At 45.0% G+C, this 23,311-nt stretch overlaps 1 protein-coding gene across 2 annotated transcripts in view; it reads right to left on the bottom strand.

Moving 5' to 3' along the window:
• RXRG (retinoid X receptor gamma) overlaps window positions 1-23,311 on the bottom strand; it is a 198,804-nt gene that overhangs the window by 58,363 nt on the left and 117,130 nt on the right. For both annotated transcript variants that reach the window (XM_021088737.1, XM_013988076.2), the window contains exon 2: window positions 22,761-22,929. The gene's annotated coding sequence lies outside the window, so the exon portion shown is untranslated. The remainder of the gene's footprint in view (window positions 1-22,760; window positions 22,930-23,311) is intronic.

Below are 23,311 nucleotides of genomic sequence, written 5' to 3'. Positions count from 1 at the left end.
AGACGCTGTAAGTGAAGTAGAGGGGCAGCTGCCACCCTCCTCTCTCCCTGCCCATCCATCCTGTGCACTCCTGGCAGATTAATCCTCCTAATGCATAGAGCTGATGGGACTCCTTAGACCAAATACTCTTAATGGCTCCCCTTGGCCTACAGAGGTATCTGCACTGGGTCCCATCCCACTTCCCCAAGCCCTCCAGCCTCCCCTTCTAGACTCCAGAGAATTATGCAGCATACTCTTTCTTAGAACACATCTTGTGCTCTCCTTTGCCCCTCAACAACCATGTTTCAGGTTTTTTGTTTGCTTTTTAGGGCTGCACCCACAGCATATCCCAGACTAGGAGTCGAATTGGAGCTACAGCTGCTGCCCTACACCACAGCCACAGCAACTCAGGATCCGAGCCATATCTGCGATCTACACTGTAGCTCATGGCAATGCCGGATCCTTAACCCACTGAGCAAGGCCAGGGATTGAACTTGAGTCCTTATGGGTTCCTGCTGAGCCACAACAGGAACTCCCCCTTGCTCCCCGTTTTGCTCAGGCTTCTTCACCCTCAGATGCCACTGTCCCTACTACTTGTCCCCTTCAGCTGAATCCTAGTGGATCCTAAATGCCACCTCTTCCTGATCCTCCCCAGCTGGTAATCTCTCCCTCTCTCTCTCTCTCTTCTCTCTATGTCTCTTATTCTCTCTCCCTGCTCTTGAAACTCCCTCCCCGCCCCCGCTCCCAGCATTGAGGACCTCTCTGTTCTGATCCACAACCAGTGCAGCCACATGACCTTCAAATTTTCTCAATGTGAAGCATTCCTACCGACTGATATCACTGAACATGCTGCTACTGAAAACCCGTCCCTTGTGCCCTTCACTTTCACCTTTTTAATTCTTGCTGTCTCTTCAGCCTCCACTGCAGATTCAGCCTCATTGTGATGAAGCAAGGACCTTAATTTCCTCCTGGGGCAGAGTAGGGGCAGGGGGTGAGGCATGTCATCCCACCTCTTCGGATTAAATTATTTTCCTTGGGAAGCTTTCCATGTTGCAACCCCCAATCCCTCCACCCAGCCAAAATCAGAGCCTCCATCTCTATGCTCTTGTACACCCAGTCTTCCTCTCCAGCATATATCACAATTCTAATTAAATAACGATATAACTGTTTTTTAACACCTGCTTCCCTCCACAGACAGAAGAAGGATTCATCAGTGAATCCTGGGACATAGTTTGGAGGCAATAAAATAGTTGGTGAATGGATGAATGGCATTTATCACACGCTGTGCCAGATGACAGCTTGTGTGTATAACACGTCTCAGCCCCCTTCACTGTCTAAGAATATAGGTGATGGAGGACACTCTCTGTCCTCCTCCAACACTTCCAGTGGTGTCTTGTTCATAGTATGTGCCAAAGAAAGAATGAGGAAGGGAAGGGGAAAAAGCAGGGAGGGGAGGGGAGCAGAGGGGAGCGGAGGGAGCAAGGGACTGTAGATTCATAATATTACATTTGATTCAAAAGCAGACACATTAGTCCAAAAAGAAAAAAAAAACCCCAACAAATTATTATTGAGCACCCATTCTGCAAAGAGCCATAGAATTATCTATCTGTGTATCTATCTCTCTGTTTTGTCCACAATAAGAAAAGTAGGTGTAGAGATAGTGGACGGTCGGGTTTTGAGTCCCAGTTGGCCTCTTAAGTGTCTGTACGACCTTAAACAGTCAGATCCCTCTGAACGTCAGTTTCCAGAACCCTCAGCCTTTAAAACTGAACACAAAATTCTTAGTTCACAGGGATATTGTGAGGATTGAAAGAAGGGATGCATTTGAAAGCCTTTTGTAAAATGTGACATGTGATAACATGTATAATTATTATGAGTGCATGATGAAAAGGAAAAGGCAAGGAAATGAGACGAGACTGTGAGCGTCTCTAGGCAGCGAGGTGCAATCCAGGAGTAGCGTGTGAGGTCTGAGCTCTCTGGGCCTCTCTGGCCTGCCCCCCTCCGCCCCCCTAACAAATCCCTAAGCCTCCTGAAATACAGGTTCATCATCTTGTCAAATGGGCTCCAAGGTGCCTGGCTTCTTGGGAGGAGCGGGCTCACTAATAAAGAGATTGTTTTAATAATGTGAAGTACTGGGTGCTATGGTAACGGGCATTACATGATCTGGAGAAGCGGAGCAGCTTTTGAGAAGAATAGGGAGCTTGCAGTTGCAAAAAGGGGTGGGGACACACACAGGATGGGGGTGTGGAGGAAAATGCAAACATGGACACAGAGTAGGCATCAAAGGGAAGGGAAACAAACAGTATTGGTGGTTCCTGCCTCCTAGGGCAGCCTCTCCTGTCTGGGCCCTGTTAGTTAAAAGGTATCTTAAGCATCCCCATATTTGCTGTTGCTATTGCAATTTAGGATCCCCCCTATGTACTTAAGCTAGTAGCCCTGATTTGTTTTGTTTTGTTTTGTTTTGTTTTGTTTGCTTTTTAGGGCAGAACCTGAGGCATATGGAAGTTCCCAGGCTAGGGCTGAATCGGACCTACAGCTGCAGGCCACAGCCACAGCCACAGTCACTCGGGATCCCAGCCACATCTGTGACCTACATCACAGCTCATGGCAACACTGGATCTCTGACTCACTAATCGAGGCCAGGGATCGAACCTGCAACCTCATGGATACTAGTTGGTTCCTTTCTGCTGCGCCACAATGGAAACTCCCTGATGTTTTTTTAAAATATAGATGCACATGCAAAAATCTCGATAAGGCCAGATTTTTGGTGATTTTACCAAATAATGAGAAACCAAGGGTTTTGTATTTGTCAACAGATAGCTTTCAAGAAGTTCCCTTATAACTCCGTCTGGCATGATCTCTTGGTTGTTGATGTTCTCCATGAGTCCTGCCAACACGGAGAGCCAGAAAACTCACACACTGTTAATAGAAGGTCAATGTCAACGCTGAGGTCCCTATCATCAAACTTGATTATATTGCTAAAATATCACCTGTCCATCTGGGGACACACCACACCCCATGAAGGCTGCAGTGCAATGGAAAGCGTATCAGGTGGGCAAGGAAGGGGATTCATGCCTGATGAGCCATCTATGCTCCAGATACTGGACTGGGTACTTCACCCACACCAGCTTCTGCCATGGAGGCCAGGGGCAAGCTTAGGTTCTGGGCCCAGCCTGCCCCTAGCCAGCTGTGAGATTTTTTGATTTTCTCAAAGAGAAGAACATCTGTTCACAAACCTCTGTAATGATTCTACTATTGAGAGAGTTTCCTCTTCTGAATTTCCCTTCATGGCTCAGCGGTTGACGAACCCGACTAGGATCCACGAGGATGCAGGTTTGGTCTCTGGCCTCACTCAGTGGGTTAAGGATCTGGTGTTTCTGTGAGCTGTGGTGCAGGTTGCAGACGCAGCTCAGGTCCTGCGTTGCTGTGGTTGTGGTGTAGGCCAGCAGATGCAGCTTCAATTTGACCCCAGCCTGGGAACTTCCGTATGCTGTGGGTGCAGCCCTAAAAAAAAAAAAGACAGGAGTTCCTGTCGTGGCGCAGTGGTTAATGAATCCGACTAGGAACCATGAGGTTGCAGGTTCAATCCCTGCCCTTGCTCAGTGGGTTAACGATCCGGCGTTGCCGTGAGCTGTGGTGTAGGTTGCAGACGCAGCTTGGATCCCATGTTGCTGTGGCTCTGGCGTAGGCCGGTGGCTACGGCTCCGATCCGACCCCTAGCCTGGGAACCTCCATATGCCGTGGGAGCGGCCCAGGAAATAACAAAAAGACAAAAAAAAAAAAAAAAAAAAACAGAGAAAGAGTTTCCTCTTCTGACAGTCCCTAAATGTCTTCTATTTAACCTTTGCTTTCTTTTTACCTCCTGCTAGCTCCTCAGTTACAGGGAAGTCCTGAGACAGTCATGACGATAAAAAGAGCTTAGTTCCCTCTTGGTTTTGTCTCATCTTATGGCTTAGGCTCCTTCAGTGAAATATTAGTTGCCTCACTGGCAAATTGAGTGCTGCTATTTTCATGTTTATTGCATACACAGATGTTTGTATTGTTGCCAGGACTAAAGGAGATGGGTATTAAAAAGAGGAAGGATTTAGATTGGGAAACTGAAAAAGCTCCCTGGCACCAAGATGTGGAGTCCACTGCAATGTGGTACCATGGCTAGCTAAGCATATTCCTTTTCTATGGATTTTTAAGAAAAACTAGACTTTCTTCTCCCTCCATTAGTGTAAGATCAAATGTGCCTGCAGGGAAAAGAAGGAACTGCCTACGATTTCTTTAAATATTTTACGTGCTCTTTAAAGGAGCTTTGGATTTTTCACAATATAACAGAAATATTCTTTAGCCTGGAATAGAACAGAATTTGAACAATGATTAACTCCGGGTCATGGAATTTTGAGACGATTTCTATTTTCTTTGGCAAACCTCTCAACATTGTGTAAGTCCTCAATTACATTTACCTATTACAGAGTTCCCGTCATGGCTCAGTGGTTAGCAAACCCAACTAGAATCCACAAGGACACAGGTTTGATCCCTGGCCTGGCTCAGTGGGTTAAGGATCTGGCATTGCTGTGAACTGTGGTGTAGGTCGCAGATGCGGCTCTGGTATAAGCGGGCAGTTGCAGCTCCGATTGGACCCCTAGCCTGGGAACCTCCATATGCTGAAGGAAACTCCATATGCTGAGGGAACCTCCATATACCTCCATATGCCCTAAAAGTCCAAAAAAAAATAATAATGATAATTTTTAAAAAAACCAAAAACATTTACCTATTACATTTACAATGAGAAAAATAAAATATTAAAATTTTCAACCAAAAAAATATTCTTTAGTCTTCAGAATTGTTCGTTTTTGCCATCAGTATGTCGCAAATCACAGCCCCCTTCCCCTATACATCTGATTTCAGAAGGCAAGTAGCTAAGGAATAGCAAGACAAACAAAAGAAGACTGGAATCCTTACCTCCCTGAAAAAGTCACAAGGTAGGAGCCAAAAACCATTTTATGAGCATCCCCTCAGCGCAGCTCTTCAGGGGCCCCTCACCTGAGTTACATTAGACTGTCTCATCCCATGAAAAGAATCAATCTCTTTGGCTGCCCCCCTCCTCTCTCCTCCACCCCTTCCCACCCGTGATCACTTAATTTCCATCTGCTTTTCATGTCCCTTGGAAGTCACTGAAAAGACACATCATCAAGATTCTTGGACCATTAAAACCCATCCCATTCCTGCCGCTTTTCCATATGCCTTTATAAAGTGTGCGACTTACAAAATCTGAAGACCTAGGTTCAAATCCTAATTCTGCTATTTACAACGCATATGACCTTAGGAAATATACTTTATCTGAGCCTTCATGCTCTCATCTATGAAATGTAAATGACAGCTGTGAAAATGAGAGATTCATTTATGAGAAAACACATAAAAACACATGGCAGGGCGATGGTTGTATCGAAGGCATTCAGCAAAAATAAGAAAGGTCTGTTCTTATCTTTAGAGGACCACTCTAAAACCAGTACCTGGGGTTACCCAGCAGGCCCACTGGATCCTCTTAATCTTTCCCAAGCAGAACCTTCAACAGCTTAACCCCCAAGAGGCCAGGCAGACAAAGACAATCTACACAAGTCATAGCTGTCAACAGTCTGCTGTTATGTGGACCTGTGATTCATCTTAGCAACAGCACTGGGCACTGCCGGCCATGGAACAGTAGAGTGGTTCTCTTCTTCAAAAAAACTTTTATTTTCATACAATTGTTAAAGGTTACTTTCCATTCACAGTTATTATAAAATATTGGCTATATTCCCCATGTTACCTATCTTACACCCAACACTTTTTATCTATCTCCCATTCTTCTACTCTTATTTTGCCCCTCCTCCCAAACCACTATTTAGTTCTTTGTATCTGTGGGCCTGCTCCTTTTATGTTATAATCACTTGTTTGTTGTATTTTTAAGATTCCACATATTGTATGTATGCAATATCATACAGTATTTATCTTTATCTTATGTATTTCACTTAGCATAATGCCCTCCAAGTCCATCCATGTTGCTAAAAATAGCAAAATTGCATTCTTTTTTATGACTGAGTAGTATTCCATTGTATATATGTACCACATCTTCTTTATCCATTCACCTGCTGATGGACATTTAGGTTGTTTTCAAATGGTTCTCTTTAGAAAGTCTCTCTTTCCAAGACCTTGTATATTACTAATAGATTTGATCCAACATGGTTGGATCAACTACCATATTCCACTACTGGGCCAGAGAATAGAAAGAAGTATAAAAAGAAATAGTTCCTGCCCTTCTGAAGCTCACAGCCTAATGGATAACCCTGATGTAGAAACCCATATCGCACTGCACTTCCCTTGAGCTGCTGTCCTCTCTTTCCCTTCATAGCCGACCTTCTTGAAGGTGTTGTCCAAGCAACCCTCTGTGGCTCCCACTCTTGCTCATCTGTTCTCTTTCACTTGCTTCTCAACCCACACAGTCTGGCCACCCCTCTAATAAGACCAAAGTCATCAAAAAGCTGTTTCAGGTTTGAATTCATATGTCTCAACCACTGTTCATCGGACAAAGTGACAGTGTTCAAAAGGTGCTGACCTTTTACTTCCTTTCTTGAAGCATGCTCCTTGGGTCCCCAGGGCACAATTCACTCCAGAGCCAAGTGTTCAGAGCCTACTGGAGGTCTATACTTGGATATCTCACAACCATCTGACACCTGACATAACCCAACTAAACTCACCATCTTCCCTCCAAATCTGCTTTTCTTATTTATTTATTTATTTGGTCTTTTTTAGGCTGCACCTGAGACATGCGGAGGTTCCAAGGCTAGGGGCTGAAATGGAGCTGTAGCTGTTGGCCTACACCACAGCCATATAGCAATGCAAGATCCTAGCCACGTCTGTGACCTATACTACAGCACAGGGCAATGTCTGACCCTTAACCTACTGAACAAGGTCAGGGATTGAACCTGTGTCCTCACGGATGCTAGTCAGATTCATCTCCACTGAGCCAAAACAGGGACTCTAAATCTGCTTTTCTTTCGTGGTCTTCCATACCCAAACAGCCAGGCCAGAAGTCTAAGAGTCATCCATGAAATTGCTCTGTCCCTTGCTCCTTTTAGCTCACCCACCATCTAATACTGTCAGTTTCTCTCTCCATCTCTAATGTACCCACCTTGGTCTACCATCTTCTTCTGCTTGGGCTACCATAAAAATGTCCTAACTGTTTCCCCTGCTTCCGCTGTTACCCCTTCCATTTCATTAACAACATAATAGCCAGAATTTTTTTAACACAAATCTGATCATATTACTCCCATGCTTAACTCTTTCAATAATTTATTGTTGTACTGAAAAATAACCTTTCTTACTATAACTTGATCTTCAAGGTCACCGTGACTGAGCCACTGGCTACCTCTTTACCATAAACTCCTGTATTCTTGCCCTTGATTACTGTGTCATAGATACATAGGTCTCCTTTCAGTGCTTAAAACATGCCATGCCCTTTCCTGACTCTTAAACATGCTATTCCCTCTGCTTGGAAGGCTCTTATACCCACTCTGCCTGGCAACTCCAACCCACATTTCAGAGCCCGGGATGAAGATTACCTCCTCAGAAAAGCCACCCCTAAAACTTCAATCTAAACTAGATCATCCAGCTATACTCCCTTGTAAACCCTGTTATTTCTCATCAAATAGCATCAAAAAAAATATATTTATCCCACTACCTATGTGATGTTTGCATCCCTAAGACTATAACTAACATGAGGGCAGGGACTTTGTCTCTGACCTTAATTATCTTCTATTTAGGAAAGAAATACAAAAAGTAGGACTCTATACCCACAAAGGATATTTGCGCTGGCTTCAGAAATTAATACATTTACTCCTTCCTTCAAAAAATATGAATAGACTTCTGAGGATCATTGGTATGTCAGAAAAATCAGCATCACAAAAGAATCTTGATGAATAAAAAACCCAGAGGAAACAAAACAAAAAAGAACTTTTAAAACAATTCTAACTTGTGCCTTCAGGGAGATAGCACATTCATTTAAAAAAAATAATAGCTGCTATAAAAATAAAACCTTCACAGAGCAATAAAGAGTTGTTGGAAATTAAAGACACAGTTGTTAAAGAGAAGGGTCAATAGAGCAACTAGAAGACAAATTCAAAGAAGTCTTCCTGGCCATAGATAAAAAAGACAGAGATGGGAAATATCAGAGAAAAGCTAAGAGTCTTAGAAGATTGATCCAGTAAGCTCTAGAAAATGTACACAGAGAAAATAGGAGGGAGAAAATAATAAAAGAAAGAAAAGAGGACAAATGCCTGGAGTTTACAAAAAATAGCAAACTGGGTCCCCCACCCGAATATATCTCAGTTAAGGTTTAGAAACACCAAGGACAATAAAACATAGCAATTGTTCAGGAAAAAATAAAACTAATCATTTAGGAAAAAATAAAAAAGTACCTATAAAACAACACGTATCAGATTGTTGTCACTAAAAATGTATACTAGAGGTCAAAGCAGATAGGAAAAATGATCTTAGAACTTAGAATTTTAACCAAACAAATTAGGGGGCAGGGGTAGTGGGTGGTGAGACAAAGACCCAGAAAGCTGGCATCCATTGCATCCTTCTGTAACAATCACTTGAAAGCATACTCTCCAGCCAAGTGAAACAGAAATCTAAGGGAGCAGAAAACATGGGATCCAACAAGAGTGTAAGTAAAATGTGAAATGAATTGAAATCCTAGAATGCCATTTCTGTAGAGGACCGAGAAAATAACCAAGTACATTAGAAAAGGAGTCAGAGGAGTTCCCATCGTGGCTCAGCAGAAATGAATCCGACTAGGAACCATGAAGTTTTGGGTTTGATCCCTGGCCTTGCTCATTGGGTTAAGGATCTTGCGCCACCTTGAGCCGTGGTGCAGGTCACAGATGAGGCTAAGATCCTGCGTTGCTGTGGCTATGGCGTAGGACGGCAGCTGTAGCTCCAATTGGACCCCTAGCCTGGGAACCTCCATATGCCACAGGTGCAGCCTTAAAAAGAAAGAAAGAAAGAAAGAAAGAAAGAAAGAAGGAAGGAAGGAAGGAAGGAAGGAAGGAAGGAAGGAAGGAAGGAAGGAGAGAAGAGAAAGAAAGAAAGAAAGAAAGAAAGAAAGAAAGAAAGAAAGAAAGAAAGAAAGAAAGAAAGAAAGAAAGAAAGAAAGAAAGGAAGGAAGGAAGGAAGGAAGGAAGGAAGGAAGGAAGGAAGGAAGGAAGGAAAGGTGTCAGAGCTTTGAGAATTCCTCTAACCACCAAAGGAATGTCCTGTAACGAGTAATTGGAATTAGAAGCTGGATTTTATCTCATCGAGAAGGTAAAAGAACAGCACTGTTTTGTGCACAAAGAAAGGTAGTTAGAAATGTCAGAGAAAATAAAATTAGCAAAGAGATGTAAAAGTCACAATCCAAACACACAAAAATGAAAATGTTATCATTCTGAGCACGGAAGAAAGGCATAAAAACAGAATTCATGTGACATTGATTCTGGGATCAATGATTCTTTGAATGGAGGAGTTTTAACAACATAGTATTAAAAAGATAAACTGAGGCATGTTCCATTTTTGAAGTGCTTGTTTAAGCAAACATCAGTTTGACTTAGGCAGTGCTAAACTTAGAGACTGTTTAGGGGGCTTGGGGCTGAAAGGAACTATGGGAAAGGCTTTTACAGAGCAGACACAGAGCAAAGCAAGGAAATGATTTGATTGGTGAAGCCTTAAATGGTTGCCTTATTTGGGAAAGCCTCGTTGACACTTGTGATTGTTGTCCTTAAATTTCATTCTCTCAGATACAAGAGCACTTACAGGAACAGACTCTGGCTTGGATTTCAGTTTGCCTCGCAGGCCACCAAAGCAATAGAATCATCTCAGTCTAACACCTCCTTGTTCAATCACTTCAACAACTGAATTGCATCTTTTCCATGGGTCTCAGCACACTACTTGGTTCTGAAGAACATAATCATTACATAATCATAATGTAAATATTCATTGATTTTTCAAACTATGAAATCAACATATAAACAAAACAGAGGATCTAATGGTAGTTGCAGAACAGAAGGTAAACATTTTAAGCTAGCAAAGTAAAAGTGATAAAACAACTGACAGAAGCTAGAACATGAAGGGCAGTGAATTCCTTATTTCACAGGGCAGAATCAGGAAACACTCTCTAAAGTTCAGAAATCAAGAAATACAATCTTTTAAAAAGATAAACTTGGAGTTCTCATCATGGTGCAGTGGAAACAAATCCGACTAGGAACCATGAGGTTGCACATTTGCTCCCTGGCCTCACTCGCTCAGTGGGTTGAGCTTCTGGTGTGGCGTGAGCTGTGATGTAGGTTGTAGACACAACTCAGAACTAGTATTGCTGTGGCTGTGGTATAGGCCGGCAGCTGTAGCTCCAACTGGACCCCTAGCCTGGGAATTTTCATATGCCATGGGTGCAGCCCTAAAAAAGAAAAAAAATAAATAAAAATAAAATCATAAACTTTAATTTACTTTTTAAAACCACATAAGAACAACAAAAAAAGCAAAATTAGGAGAGATACATTTACTGCCAATGAGTGATATTCTTCCTCTTTTACAGTGAAAAAAAAAAGAATAAACACTATTTAAAGATGAAACACCAAGAAAAAGAACTAAAAGTATTTAAAGTTTGGGAATAGCCAGATTTCCTGCCATGGCACAGTGGGTTAAGAATCTGACTGCAGTGGCTTGGGTGCCTGTGAAGGTGCGAGTTCCATCACAGGCATTACCCAGGTCTCAGTGGCTCGGATGGGAATTCCCATGTGCTGTGGGTAAGACTGTAAAAAAATAATTTTTAAAAATTGGGGAATAACCACCAGTAGTAGAAACAGAAATAACTAAACATAAGGAAAAGTGAGTAAAGGAGAAGGGACACTCTTACTTTTCGTTTTCTGTTGTTCTGTGTTGCTTGAGTGCTTATTACTCAGTGGATATATTACTTTAATTAGTTAGCAGGAGAAGAACATGCAAAACTAAATAAACAGAGGAGTTCTCTTGTGGCACAGTGGGCCAAGGAACCAGTGTTGTCACTGCAGCAGCTTGAGTTGCTGCTGTGGCCCAGGTTCGATTTCTGGCCCAGGAGCTTCCACATGCCGAAGAAAAAGGGGGGGGCACTCTTCTTTTCCACCAAAGAGTCAGGTCAGACTCTACCTCAAAATGCTTGACACATTGTCAGCATTTGGTAAATATTTGTGAAATTTATTTTTAAAAAACCTAAATGAGGAGTTCCCATTGTGGCTCTGTAGGTAACGAACCCAACTAGTATCCATGAGGATACAGGTTCCAACCCTGACCTTGTTCAGTGGGTTAAGGATCTGGCATTGCTGTGAGCTGTGGTGTAGGTCGCAGACACGGCTTGGATATGGTGTTGCAGTGGCTATGGCGTAGGCTGGCAGCTACAGCTCCTACTCAACCTCTAGCCTGGGCACTTCCATATGCCTTGGGAACAACACTAAAAAACAATCAAACAAAACAAACAAAAACCCCTAAATGAATAGAACTTCTGGAATGAGGGAGTAAGACACAGCTCTGAGAGAAGGGCAGTCTTATACCTAATGGGTCACCTCTAGAGCACCTTCAGATTCCTCTCTACATGAGCAGCCCTCCAGCTGTGCCCTTCTTACACCTGAAATATAAATGCCCTGAGAAACTGACATGACGGCTGGCATTGCAGGAAAATCAGGTGGAAGGATTTTAGCTGGCCACACTTAAAGAGGAACCAGCCATGTAAAGTGGCTCTAAGCTAAAGACTCTAAAGCAATGATGGGTGGGTGTAGGTCATATGACTTAGTGGTCAAAACTGTAGACTCTGGAACGAACAGCCTTACCTGGAGTGTCCTTTACTAGCTGTGTGACTTCAGGCAAGTGACAAAGAATTATACCCATTCCCCAAGGTTTTGAGTGGCTTAAATGAGCTCATGTAAATGATGAGTGTTAGCTATTACTATTACAAAGAGATGCAGATTCCAACTTAAGAAAACCTTAAGGTCAACAATGACTATTTTGGAGATTCTGTTAGGTAACTGTTTCCTTCCCAAACTATTAGAGGGACTACTTGATTTTAGCCTGGGGAGAGAGAATGCCAATTTGGGGAATGACAAACTATTAATACTAATACTCCAGATAAAAGCTAAGATTTATTGAACTCAGTGTTACCTTAAGTCAGAAACTACGCAAAGGACTTTAAAACAGTTCAGCTTAGCGCACATTCACCACCATCAGGTAAGAAAGACTTCATCATCTCCATTGTTTTACCATAGTAAAATACACAAAACAAAATAAACCACTTTCAGAGTGCCCATCATGGTTTAATGGTAACAAACTCGACTAGTACCTAAGAGGATGTGGGTTCAATCCCTGGACTTATTCAGTGGGTTAAGTATCCAGTGTTGCCGTGAGCTGTGGTGTAGGTTGTAGATGTGGCTCAATCCCATGTTGCTGTGGCTGTGGTGCAGGCCACCAGCTACAGCTCTGGTTCTACCCCTAGCCTGGAAACTTCCATATGCCATGGGCAAGGCCCTAGAAGACAAAAAACATATATATGTATACCACTTTAACCATTTTTAAGTGTATAGCCCAGCCATGGTAAGCATTGCTAAAAACAAGACAACAGGTCCAAAATGGAGTCGCTTATGCTACGCCCTATGTACCAAAACCCAGACTTAACTACAGTTTTGGTTCTCCCAGAAATGGAATCTTAAACCAGCCAACCTGATCAGCATTAGTGGGTATTCCGCCTTATGAACCCCTACCCCCACCCTCTGTAGGGAAAGGAATCTTGTCTTACCCAGTCTGCTTTCTGCCTTGTATAACTTCCTTGTCCCTACTCCCTTCTGCCTATAAAAGTCTTTCATCTTGCACAGCTCCTTTCTGTCTGCCTAACTGGATGCTGCCTGACTCATGAACCACTGAAAAAAAGCCAATAAGATCTTTAAAACTTACTCTGTTGAATTTTTTTAATGGCACATTCACATGGTTGGGCAACCAGTCTCCAGAACTCTTTCATCCTGCAAAACTGAAACTCTATAGAGTCATTAAACAACAACTCCTTTATCATCTCCATTTTGGAGAAGAAGAAACTCCAAGGAAGTATTGTGTCAAAGCACGGGAAAATGCTGTCATTCAATTATTTTTTACCTATGAGCAAATGGCAATTTGGAATAATTCCATTTAAGAGGTCAGTAGCCCACACCAGCTATGAGAAGAGCCAACTTTCTAGCCTGACTTTGAGGCCCTGATATTTCCCCATGCTGACTGGAATACTCCTGCAGACGGGCACCCAGGATGATGAGCTAAGTCATACAGGAGAAGAGAAGACACAGGAAACACGTGGACTCAGACTTAAGAATATATAAGAAAGAGGCATTAATGTCATTCGAAATTATCTATGGCAGAGCTACAGGGTGAATCTAAGTTTGTAGGACCTGATGCTGATTCATTTGGGGGATTATCTTCTTTATAAAAAATAATTTAAATGTGCAACTATAATATTTTCCATTTCTTTTCTTCAAACTCATCTCTGCATATGGCTTTTAGATCTTTAATCACGAAAGGAGCCATCCTCAGAATTTTTATGAGCAGGACATGCATTGGGAGGCAGGAGAGGGAAGGGGTTAGAAGCTATGCACCTGTCAGAGCCGTGAGGACATTCAGGCACTTCCCTGATGTAGGGGCAGGTTCAAAGTCACTTGCATCCTGCTGCCCTGTCTTCCTGCAGCCGAGGTGACGGCCTCAGTAGAAATTCTCTTGTTTTCTTGGTTTGGGGTTTTTTATTGGGGTATAGTTAATTCACAGTGTTGTGTTAGTTTCGAGTGCAGAGCAAAGTTATTCAGTTTTTTTTTTTTTTTTTTTTTGTCTTTTTGCTATTTCTTTGGGCCGCTCCCAAGGCATATGGAGGTTCCCAGGCTAGGGGTCTAATTGGAGCTGTAGCCACTGGCCTAAGCCAGAGCCACAGCAACGCGGGATCCGAGCCGCGTCTGCAACCTACACCACAGCTCACGGCAACGCCGGATCGTTAACCCACTGAGCAAGGGCAGGGACCGAACCCGCAACCTCATGGTTCCTAGTCGGATTCGTTAACCACTGCACCACGACAGGAACTCCCAGTTTTATATATATATATATATATATATATATATATACTCTTTCAGATTCTTTTCCATTATAGATTATTACAAGATGAGTATAGTTCCCTGTACTGCACAGTAGGTCCTCATTGTTTACCTATTTTTATATAGTAGTATGTATATGTTAATCCCAAACTCCTAATTTCTCTCTCTGCCCCTGCACCTGCTGTCCCCTTTGGTAAGTTTGTTTTCCATGTGGATGGACCTAGAGATGATCATATTAAACAAGTCAGAAGTCAGACAGAGAAAGACAAATATCATATGATATCACTTACTTGTGGAATCTAAAAAAATAATAATAAAAATAATTTATAAAACAGAAATAGACTCCCAGAAACTCCTGTTTTACTATCCCATGGGCTCCTCCCTTGGAAAGCCGATGCACACTGAAAGGTCCCTCCAGCCACCGGTCCACAATCAGTGATGTTCTCACCCTCACCCCCTCCTTACCTGCCTGGCCTCATATTCTCTCCACCCGCCCCCCCCCCCTTCTCTCATCACTTCTCAACACATCTCTGCTCCTGAACCCTTCAGCACAGACTCAGGCTTCCTCTTCTTATTACTTTCAGAAAATTCTGTAGGTGGAAAGAAATTTAATCAGTAATAATAAGGCTTTCTATTTTTAGAGCTTCTGCCTTCTGAGCAACCTGAAGAATGCCACAGCTAGAACGGAATCGGTTAAAGGGTTGAAAGGGTCTTCGAAAGGTCTTCTAGGGAAGTCCCCTGCTGTGAGGCAAAACTTTTCTGAATCCTGCATTGGGCAGGTGCTGGCCTCCCCTAATCTGACCCCAGAGTCAAACTCAGCTCCACAGCTGGCAGTCTCTCCCTCCAGAGCCCTACCCCATCACAACACAAGCTCCTCTCTCTCTGGAACAGCTACAGCAGACTCATAATGCTCTCCCAGCCTTTAGTCTCTCATCCAACCAATCTCCATGCCACCGGTTCAGTGATCTTTCTAAGACGCAGCACCTTGCCTACCCAGAAGGCAAAGTTAGAGATGCACAGGGTAATGGGAAGACAGTGGTGATGGGGGCTCGGGCAAGTGTCACAGGCTGGGACTCAGAAGATCACAGGAAGTCACCAAAAAGATTGGATGGAGGAGATGTCAGGCAAAGGGCATAGCCAATGCCAAGGTCAGGAGTCATAGTGCACAGATGTTGCAGGCGTGGTAAACAATGCAGCGTGGTACCAGTGGGGAGGGACTCAGAGAGTAGCTACCAGATGACAAGATGGAAAGGTGGACTGGGGCCAGATTGGGAGCCAGGATTTTCTCCTGGTGGCATACGGTAGGAGCCACAGTGGAGGCCTTGGACAGAGTTAAGTTGAAAGGCTCTGATCCCCAAAAGAAAAAAGGAGACATGTATCAGCTAGGATGGCCCTAGAGGGGTTATGTGGGGCATGTCACCAACTCACTCATTACCAGGGGTCCAAATTCTTTAAACTGCCTACCGCACAGGCACACACATATACACCTTCACCCATCTTCCCTTCTGGAGTGTGAATAATCCTAGTTACTTGTTATAGACTCTAAGCTACAGGATAGTACAGAGGGTCTCAGATTTGGAGTCAAGACCTGGCTTCAAATCAAAGTGTCCAACCTCACTACTGTGTCTCGGTCTCTTCAGCACTAACATGCAACAGAAACACTTCCTTCCTGCAGTGGCTGAGAATACCACAGGAAATGATGTATGTGAAATACCTAGGACACACAGGCAGAGCCTAGTAAAAGCAATTTTAATGTAAATTGTGTTGTTTTCTTGGGAGTCCTCTCTATATTCCCCCAGAGCACCTGTGAATCCTCCAGATTTCAAAGAGATGTGTGCAGACTCCAGTTAACAACACTTCTAATACCTCTCCTGTGGGGTCTTCCTTGCCCCAGATTCTCTGGCCTGAGTTGGTTGATGCTGACACTTAAGAGAGTGGGTTAAGGGGATGGTCAGTGTGTGTGTGTGTGTGTGTGTACACGTACACATGTGTGGCTCAGTTCTGCAGATGATATGAAGGGAAGGAAAGAGGAATCCAAAAGGCAAATGAATGCCAAGAAGAAGTGGTGTCAAATTCAGCTGTGCAAGAAGAGGGTTAGAGGAGATGAGAGGCTGGAGGTCTGCGGGGAAGGGATCAGGGTCCCACCTCGCTCGGTCCTCCATTGGCGGCCCTGGGAGAGTGGAGAAGATGGAGTGGAGAAAGCCCAGCCCCCTCTCAGCAGACTCTCCCGCTTTGGCCACTCAGCCCTGGGTGGATCACATCCCTCAGTACACTACCTCCAAGCTGCAGAAATTCTCCAGGGCCAGGGGCTGGGGGTTGGGCGGAAGAGGGATCAGCCAACAGTTTCCAAGGCCTCCTTCCAAGGACAGACTCTCTGACCACATGCTTTTCCGTGACATCACTGTCAGTGACCTTTGGGGGCCAGCAGGGTGGAGTCCAAGGGGATGGGTACAGGCCACGATTCTCTGGTGGTCACAAAGGTTGGGATTGTGAGCTGCCCAGAGCTGGAGAGGCGCCTCAATGGGGACAATGTCTTCCCCTGGACTGGGAACGGCTCCCCTGCCCTAGGATATTGCAGGATTATAGTGGACCTGTTGTCTCTGCTCCTTTTCTAGATTAAAAAGCACATTGTTGAGCACAGAAGCTGTGTGCATGCATGTGTGTGTGTGTGTGTGTGTGTGTGTGTGTGTGTGCGCACAGAAGTGTAAAGAGTCTCAGAAAATTGCATTTTGCTTTTAGAACAAATGATGATGAGTGGAGTGGAAAACCTGCAGCCTAGCCAGCAGAGAGAAGTGTGTTTTTGCTTTTCAGAAGCCTTGGGAAGGAGAGGGAGGGGGGGGAAGGGGGAGGCCGAGGGGGGAACTTCCGCTGATGTTTCAAGAACACCAAATAGCGTTGGAGGAGATCAATATGCCCAATGAGTCCAAAGCTGATTACAGCAAACACAGCCAACAACCCTGTGTCCACTTAAAGTAATAGCCTTAAACACTTGACAGAAATAACTCAATTACCTTATCGATTTGGGATTTCAGTCACCTCCCCCCACATATAACACCCATGAACACTACCACAGAGCCACGCATCTTATTTTTTTTTTTCCTCTTTGCTTCTTTAAACAATAAAATAAACTCTTGTAATTGGCATGACCTGCACCACCGGCTTGGAAAACAAAGTTACATCTGTTTCTTATCTGCATGTTAATCACTCAGGTCTCCACCTGCCCACATTGAAGGATGGCCAGTAGCATCTCTCTTGAGACCTCTTCCCCCCAAACTAAAGAGCCCCAGGTGTTCCCTCAGCCCAAACTGGTTAGTGTAAAGAAATAATTGAGAAATCTGATCAGTTTACCAACCCCCTCCTCCCCCTCATTTCCTGCTCTTGTCACTTTGAGCCCCCGCCACATGGTGCTGCTGATGAAATCATGCAGCCTCTCACAGATGGATGTCTTGTGGCTGGTGTGCCAGCGCCTGGCTAACCCAGACCGCACTTAAGCGGCAGGGTTTCTTGTGGGAGGACAAACCAGAAGGCGCCCACTCACTGGTCCATGCACACTTGCGTGCCTGCCTTCGGTCCCAAAGCCGCATCCCCCAAAGCAGGACCAGGGAGAGGCTCCCAAAGAAGCAGCCCTGCCTGGAGACTTTTCCCTGGACATCCTGATGCTTTCTCTGGCCAGCAGACTTCAGCCAGGGCAACTTACACCATCAACTCACAACAGCTCAACATGGGCTGGGAAGCACCTCGGACATCATGCAACCCACCATCTTTGTTGTACTCAGGAGGAAAATAAGCAAGGTTAGGTGGCTGTCCAACGTCACACCACCAGCCTGGAGAATGTGATTTTGTGGGGGTGGAGGCAACATGGGGTGTGGTCTGGGCTCAGTGTCTTGAAAGGCCTTGACCCACATTTGAGGGTGGGGCTCCTAGTTACCTGCCCTTATTCTCCAGCAAAGCCACCCTTTTGCCAATGCCTGGGCAGTCACGTTGGATGTCCCAGGAGAAGTCTCTTGGGTGCCTCTTCCCACAGCCCAGGAGACCCCTTCATCATGGGCAAAGCCAGGAAGGGTGGTCACCCTGGACTCTGCTCCAGATAGTAATTTTTCTTTAGCCTATGTTCCTGTATTTTCTTTTCTGTTCTTTTTTTCAGTTGATTTACAGGGTTGGGTCAACTTCTGCTGTAGAGCATAGTCACCCAGTCATACACATACATACATTCTTTTTCTCATATTATCTTCCATCATGGCCTATCCCAAGAGATTGGATATAGTTTCCTGTGCTGTATGGTAGGACCTCATTGCTTATTCATTCTAAATGTAATAGTCTGCATCTACTAACCCCGAACTCCCCATCCATCCCACTCCCTTCCCCCTCCCCCTTGGCAACCACAAGTCTGTTCTCTGTGTCCATGAGTCTGTCTCTGTTTTGTAGATAGGTTCATTTGTGCCATATTTTAGATCCCACATATAAGTGATATCATGTATTTTCAAATCCTCCCTCTCAACTAGCTCCTTTCTACCAGTTCAAACTTTTCTCAGATTTTCCTTTTTAGGGCCACACCCACAGCATATGGAGGTTCCCAGGCTAGGGGTCAAATTGGAGATACAGCTGCCAGCCTACACAGCAACATCATATCTGAGCCACGTCTGCAACCTACACCACAGCTTACAGCCACACCGGATCCTTAACCCACTGAGCAAGGCCAGGGATTGAACAGGCAGCCTCATGGTTCTCAGTTGGATTCGTTTCCATTGTACCACGACAGGAACTCAGACAGATTTTGTGTATTTTTTTTAAGTCCTTTGTTCCAACATTGCTCTTCTCCCTCCTCACCTTCCCCCTTTCTCCTCCCCTCTACCTTTGCCTTTCCCCCTCTTTTCTGTTCTATCTTCCCCCACCTTCCCTCTCTCAAAAAAAGGGTTGTTTTTAATGAACACCTTCTCCCACCCCATGTCCATCATCTTAGTGCCTGCACTGGGAGAGAAAAGTCACAGCTTTCATAGCTCCCTCAGGAGCTCCTATGCTGACCATGACCAAGACAGATGCAGGTGTGGAAAAGCCTGGTGCTCCGTAAGTACTGGGAGGACAAGAGTGAGCACAGGGGGCAGGGCAAGACCAGGCTGCTGTCCCCAGAAATGCCTACAGCCTTGAATGTCTCCTGGTTGTCAGGTGAGTGCAGCCCAGATTTGTCTCATGGCCTGGGGACTCCAGGCTACTGAGGCAGAGGACACTCTAAAACCAGTTCATTATGAAGAAATGGGATCCTTGATCTGCTGCTTCAGATTAAAAGGTCACCAGCACCCACCCCTCCCCACTATCCACTGATCTTGGTCTTGCTGAAGAAAAGGTTTTCATAGAGTAGGAACCTCTTCTTGATATGTGCATGTTCTGACCTTCATGTCATCACAGGAGCTTTCTTAGAGGATAAACAAGAGCCTTTATCTTCCAGACACTGAGAATGAACAATATGCCATTTAATGAGAAAGGGAAAGGAAAGAAACCAAAACTGATTAAACACCTGCTCTGTGCCAGGCATTGTCCTATGAGTTATGACCTTACAAGGGTGAGTAAGACTGAGGTGTTACCTGCCCTTGTGGGGCTTACATTCTACCAGGGAAACAGACACTGTACATGGACACAAATAAAATCACGGCCAATGGTAAAAAGAGAGAGGAAGGAAATTAACAGGGCATGACAGTTTGTGACAACAATGGGGACTTCTTAAGGGCATGAGGAAGATATCTCTAGAAAGGGGACATCAGGGCTTAAGCTGAGCCTTGAATAATGTGGTTTAGGACAGAACTCAGGATGGAATTTAAAGCCATGATCACTTCAACCTAGTAATTAGTGTCTGTGTTATTGTCATCGGAAATTTATACCTCAAGAAATTGAGGTTGTGAGAGGTGAGGTAACATGCAAATGGCATGTTTGACACCAAAGGCATGCTTTCTCTGTTACCTCCTCTCCTTGTGGTACTTGTATCTTCATTCTGAATGATAAAAAGCACCTGGGAAACTCTGGAATCTAGGTGTGGAGCTTCCAGCTGACTCTTCTTTGAGATCAGTGCCCAGCCCTGGTAAAGCATAAGTACTGAGCAACTACTATATGCCCAAGGAAGGTCAAGGCTGCTCACTCTTTTCAAAGTTCTTGGATATGGCCATGAAAGGAGTGCAGGGCAGGGCAGGTGACTGGAGTCAGAGTCCTTGCTCAAGGAGCTCTTCTGTGAGCTGGCCCTGCAAGGACAGAGTGGTCTGAACAGGCAAAAAGTAGGGGTTGATGGTTCCAGGCAGGCATGGTGTGAGCTCTCTCAGACAAGAGCTGGGGGCTGCAGAAGGCTGACAGGAAAAGCTGTTAGGCCTTCCCATGACCTGCCACAACATGAGAAAGTAGAGGCACATGTCCAGTGCCCTGCATCCATCCATCGGTTGACATTTTTTGAGTGCAGAGCTTGTGGGTCTTAAGTACTACACAAGTTATTGTGAGGAAAAAGAACACAAACTATGATCTCAACCCTGCAGGACTTGAAAATCTCCTTGAAGCGAAGTGCTCAAGCTTATGAGATAACTAAAGAGCACTTGTCTCCAGTAGCCAGGCAACATGTTGGAAGCCACATGGCATGTCCAGGTGAGGCTGTGAGGAAGGGCTTCTGAGAGGAGGTGGACCATGTTTTAAAGGTGGAGAAAGAGCCAGATTGGCAGAGAAGTGACAGAAGACACTTCAGAGTGTGGATGTGTGATTTACAAGATCACACAGAAAGGCTAGCTGGAGAAGGACGGTGAGAACACAAGAGATGGAGCTTGAGAGGCCAGAGTCTTCACTGGGTCAGAGAAGAGTGACTCATTGAAAGCTCTTGAGCAAGGGAGTCAGGATGAAAGCAACACTTTCAAAAGGAGAACAGGAATTCCTCGCTTGCATAGACTAGTCTGCAACACTTAGATCATTCCATACATATTAATTCACTTGATTCTCATGACCACCAATAAGGTACAGAATTATTGGCTTCTGTAACTGAGGACACAGATGGGAGTTTAAATGACTTGCCCAGGACTACACAAACCGGAGCCCCACCCACTACTCTGTAGTGTCATGGAAAGGACACGGCTTTTGAAACCAGGCAGATCTGAGTTCCAGTGCTGGTTCTGCCAGTGTCTAGTAAGCTGTATGGCCTGGGACAGGTTATTAATCTCCCTGAGCCTCAGTTTTTGCCGTTTAAACATAAGAATAAATAATACCTTAGAGAGACACAGGTATGTCATGAGGCTTAAAGTAATGATAGCTCTTGGCACAGCAGAGAAGCCTTTCTAGCTGCCCCCAGGGCCTATGGAAGGTCCCAGGCTGGAGATGGAATCTGACCAGAAGCTGTAACCTATACCACAGCTAGGGCAATGCTGGAGCCTTAAACCACAGCACTGGGCCAGGGCTTGAACCTGCACTGCCACAGAGACAACGCCAGATCATGAACCCACTGTACCATAACAGGGACTCCAGAGAAGTCTTACAAATATGTTTCTTTCCTCTTCTCCTTCTAATGCTTACTCGGATCCTGAACAAACCAAGTTATTAACCCAACTTCTCTCTGTCCCCCTGTGGTGCCAGTGAAGCTCTGGAGGCAAGTGGTTTCACCCTCGTGACCAAGCAGCTAGATCCCAGTTTCAGGAAAGTAACAGCTCCATCCCAAGCAGGAGTCAAGCCATCTGGGGGGTGCTCAGCCAATCAGCACGACCCACCTGAGAGCAAGCTGCTGCAGTAGAGAAGGGCTGAGCTGAGGGCTGATGGGTGACTCATGAAGCTGTCCAGCACCCTTCCATTCTTTCTTGATAGGGCTTATTATTACTTTTTTTTAAGGCCGCACCCAAGGCATATGGTTCCCAGGCTAGGGGTTGAATCGGAGCTACAGCTGCCAGCCCACACCACAGCCACAGCCATAAGGGATGGAAGCCATGTCTTCGAACCTGCATCCTCATAGATACAGTTGGGTTCATAATGCTGAGCCACAACAGGAACTCCTATTATTAATTTTTTTAAAAAAACAAACATGATTTAAAAGATCAGCCCACACAAAGGACTTCTTAAGAAATTTCACCCTTGGCTTATTTGGAATCAAAACAATTTTTTATCCTGGCAAAGCTCTTTACTCTTTTCGGAACATTTTCATATACATTATTTCACTTGATCCTCAGACGCTGAAAGGGAGACAGGCAGGCTTTACTGTTCCCTTTGAGCAGATGGAAAATCCATGGCTTAGAGGTAGAAGGTGAGGCGGGCCCAGAAATCTTCACTCCCTGCTCCGCCCAAACTGTTCTCTTCTTCCCCCGCGCTTAACTCAGAGTCCAGGCCCATCCATGGACCAGCTCAGCTCTGACGTTTGAAATCCTCCCCCACCCTACCCAGCTACTGAATCATCAGAGGTGCCCACGTGAGGCTCCTACAACTGGTGGGCATGGAAAGGGGTAGGTTTGGAAAGAGACAGCTACCTTAGGCATGTCCTGCAGGTGTGATGAACTCACCACTCAGGGCCAACAGGGGTCCCTAAGATGCCGCCCCACCCAGGAGACTTTCCTTGCTGCTCCAGCCACCTCCTCCAACCCTCTTTCAACCCGGGAGCCTCAGAAAAGTGCAAAAATTCACTTGGAGTCAGCTTACCTGGGGTCCGTGCTGGGCTGAGCCTCCAACTTCAGTTCGAGAATTTCAGTAAGTCCGCTCACTCTTGGAACCTAACTCAGTGGTCCTAGAGGGCAGCTGGGACTGCAGCCCAGGCCACTGATGGGCTCCTGTATCAGTAGACTTGCTCCATCCAGCCACAGAGAGGGAGCTAAGGACAAGAACAGCAAACAAATGCTTACCAGCAATGACTAAGTGTTGCAGGCACCCAGATACCTCAGTGAACCCAACTGAGACTCCCCTGCCTTATTCTGACTTCTATTCTAGTGAAGGGAGGCAGGAAAGCAAAAAAATGGACATAATCAAGAAGTACATGCAGAGGGTAGGATGGGCGATGAGTGCTCCGTGAGAAAGGCATATTGCAGGGAACTGGGATGGAGCATGCTGGGGGAAGGCAGGGAGGTGTGCGGTTACTATTTTAAATAGGATTGTCACAGGCTTCGTTGAGAAGTTGACACTTGAGCAATGATTTGAAGGAATGAGGGAGTTAGCAGAGAGCTATCTGGAGGAAAGGCTTTCCAAGCAGAGGGGAC

The sequence above is a fragment of the Sus scrofa genome, chromosome 4, assembly GCF_000003025.6.
Source record: "Sus scrofa isolate TJ Tabasco breed Duroc chromosome 4, Sscrofa11.1, whole genome shotgun sequence".
NCBI classification, from domain to species: Eukaryota; Metazoa; Chordata; class Mammalia; order Artiodactyla; family Suidae; genus Sus; species Sus scrofa.
The sequence above is the reverse complement of the archived record's forward strand: the minus strand, read 5'-3'. Positions and strand labels throughout refer to the sequence as shown.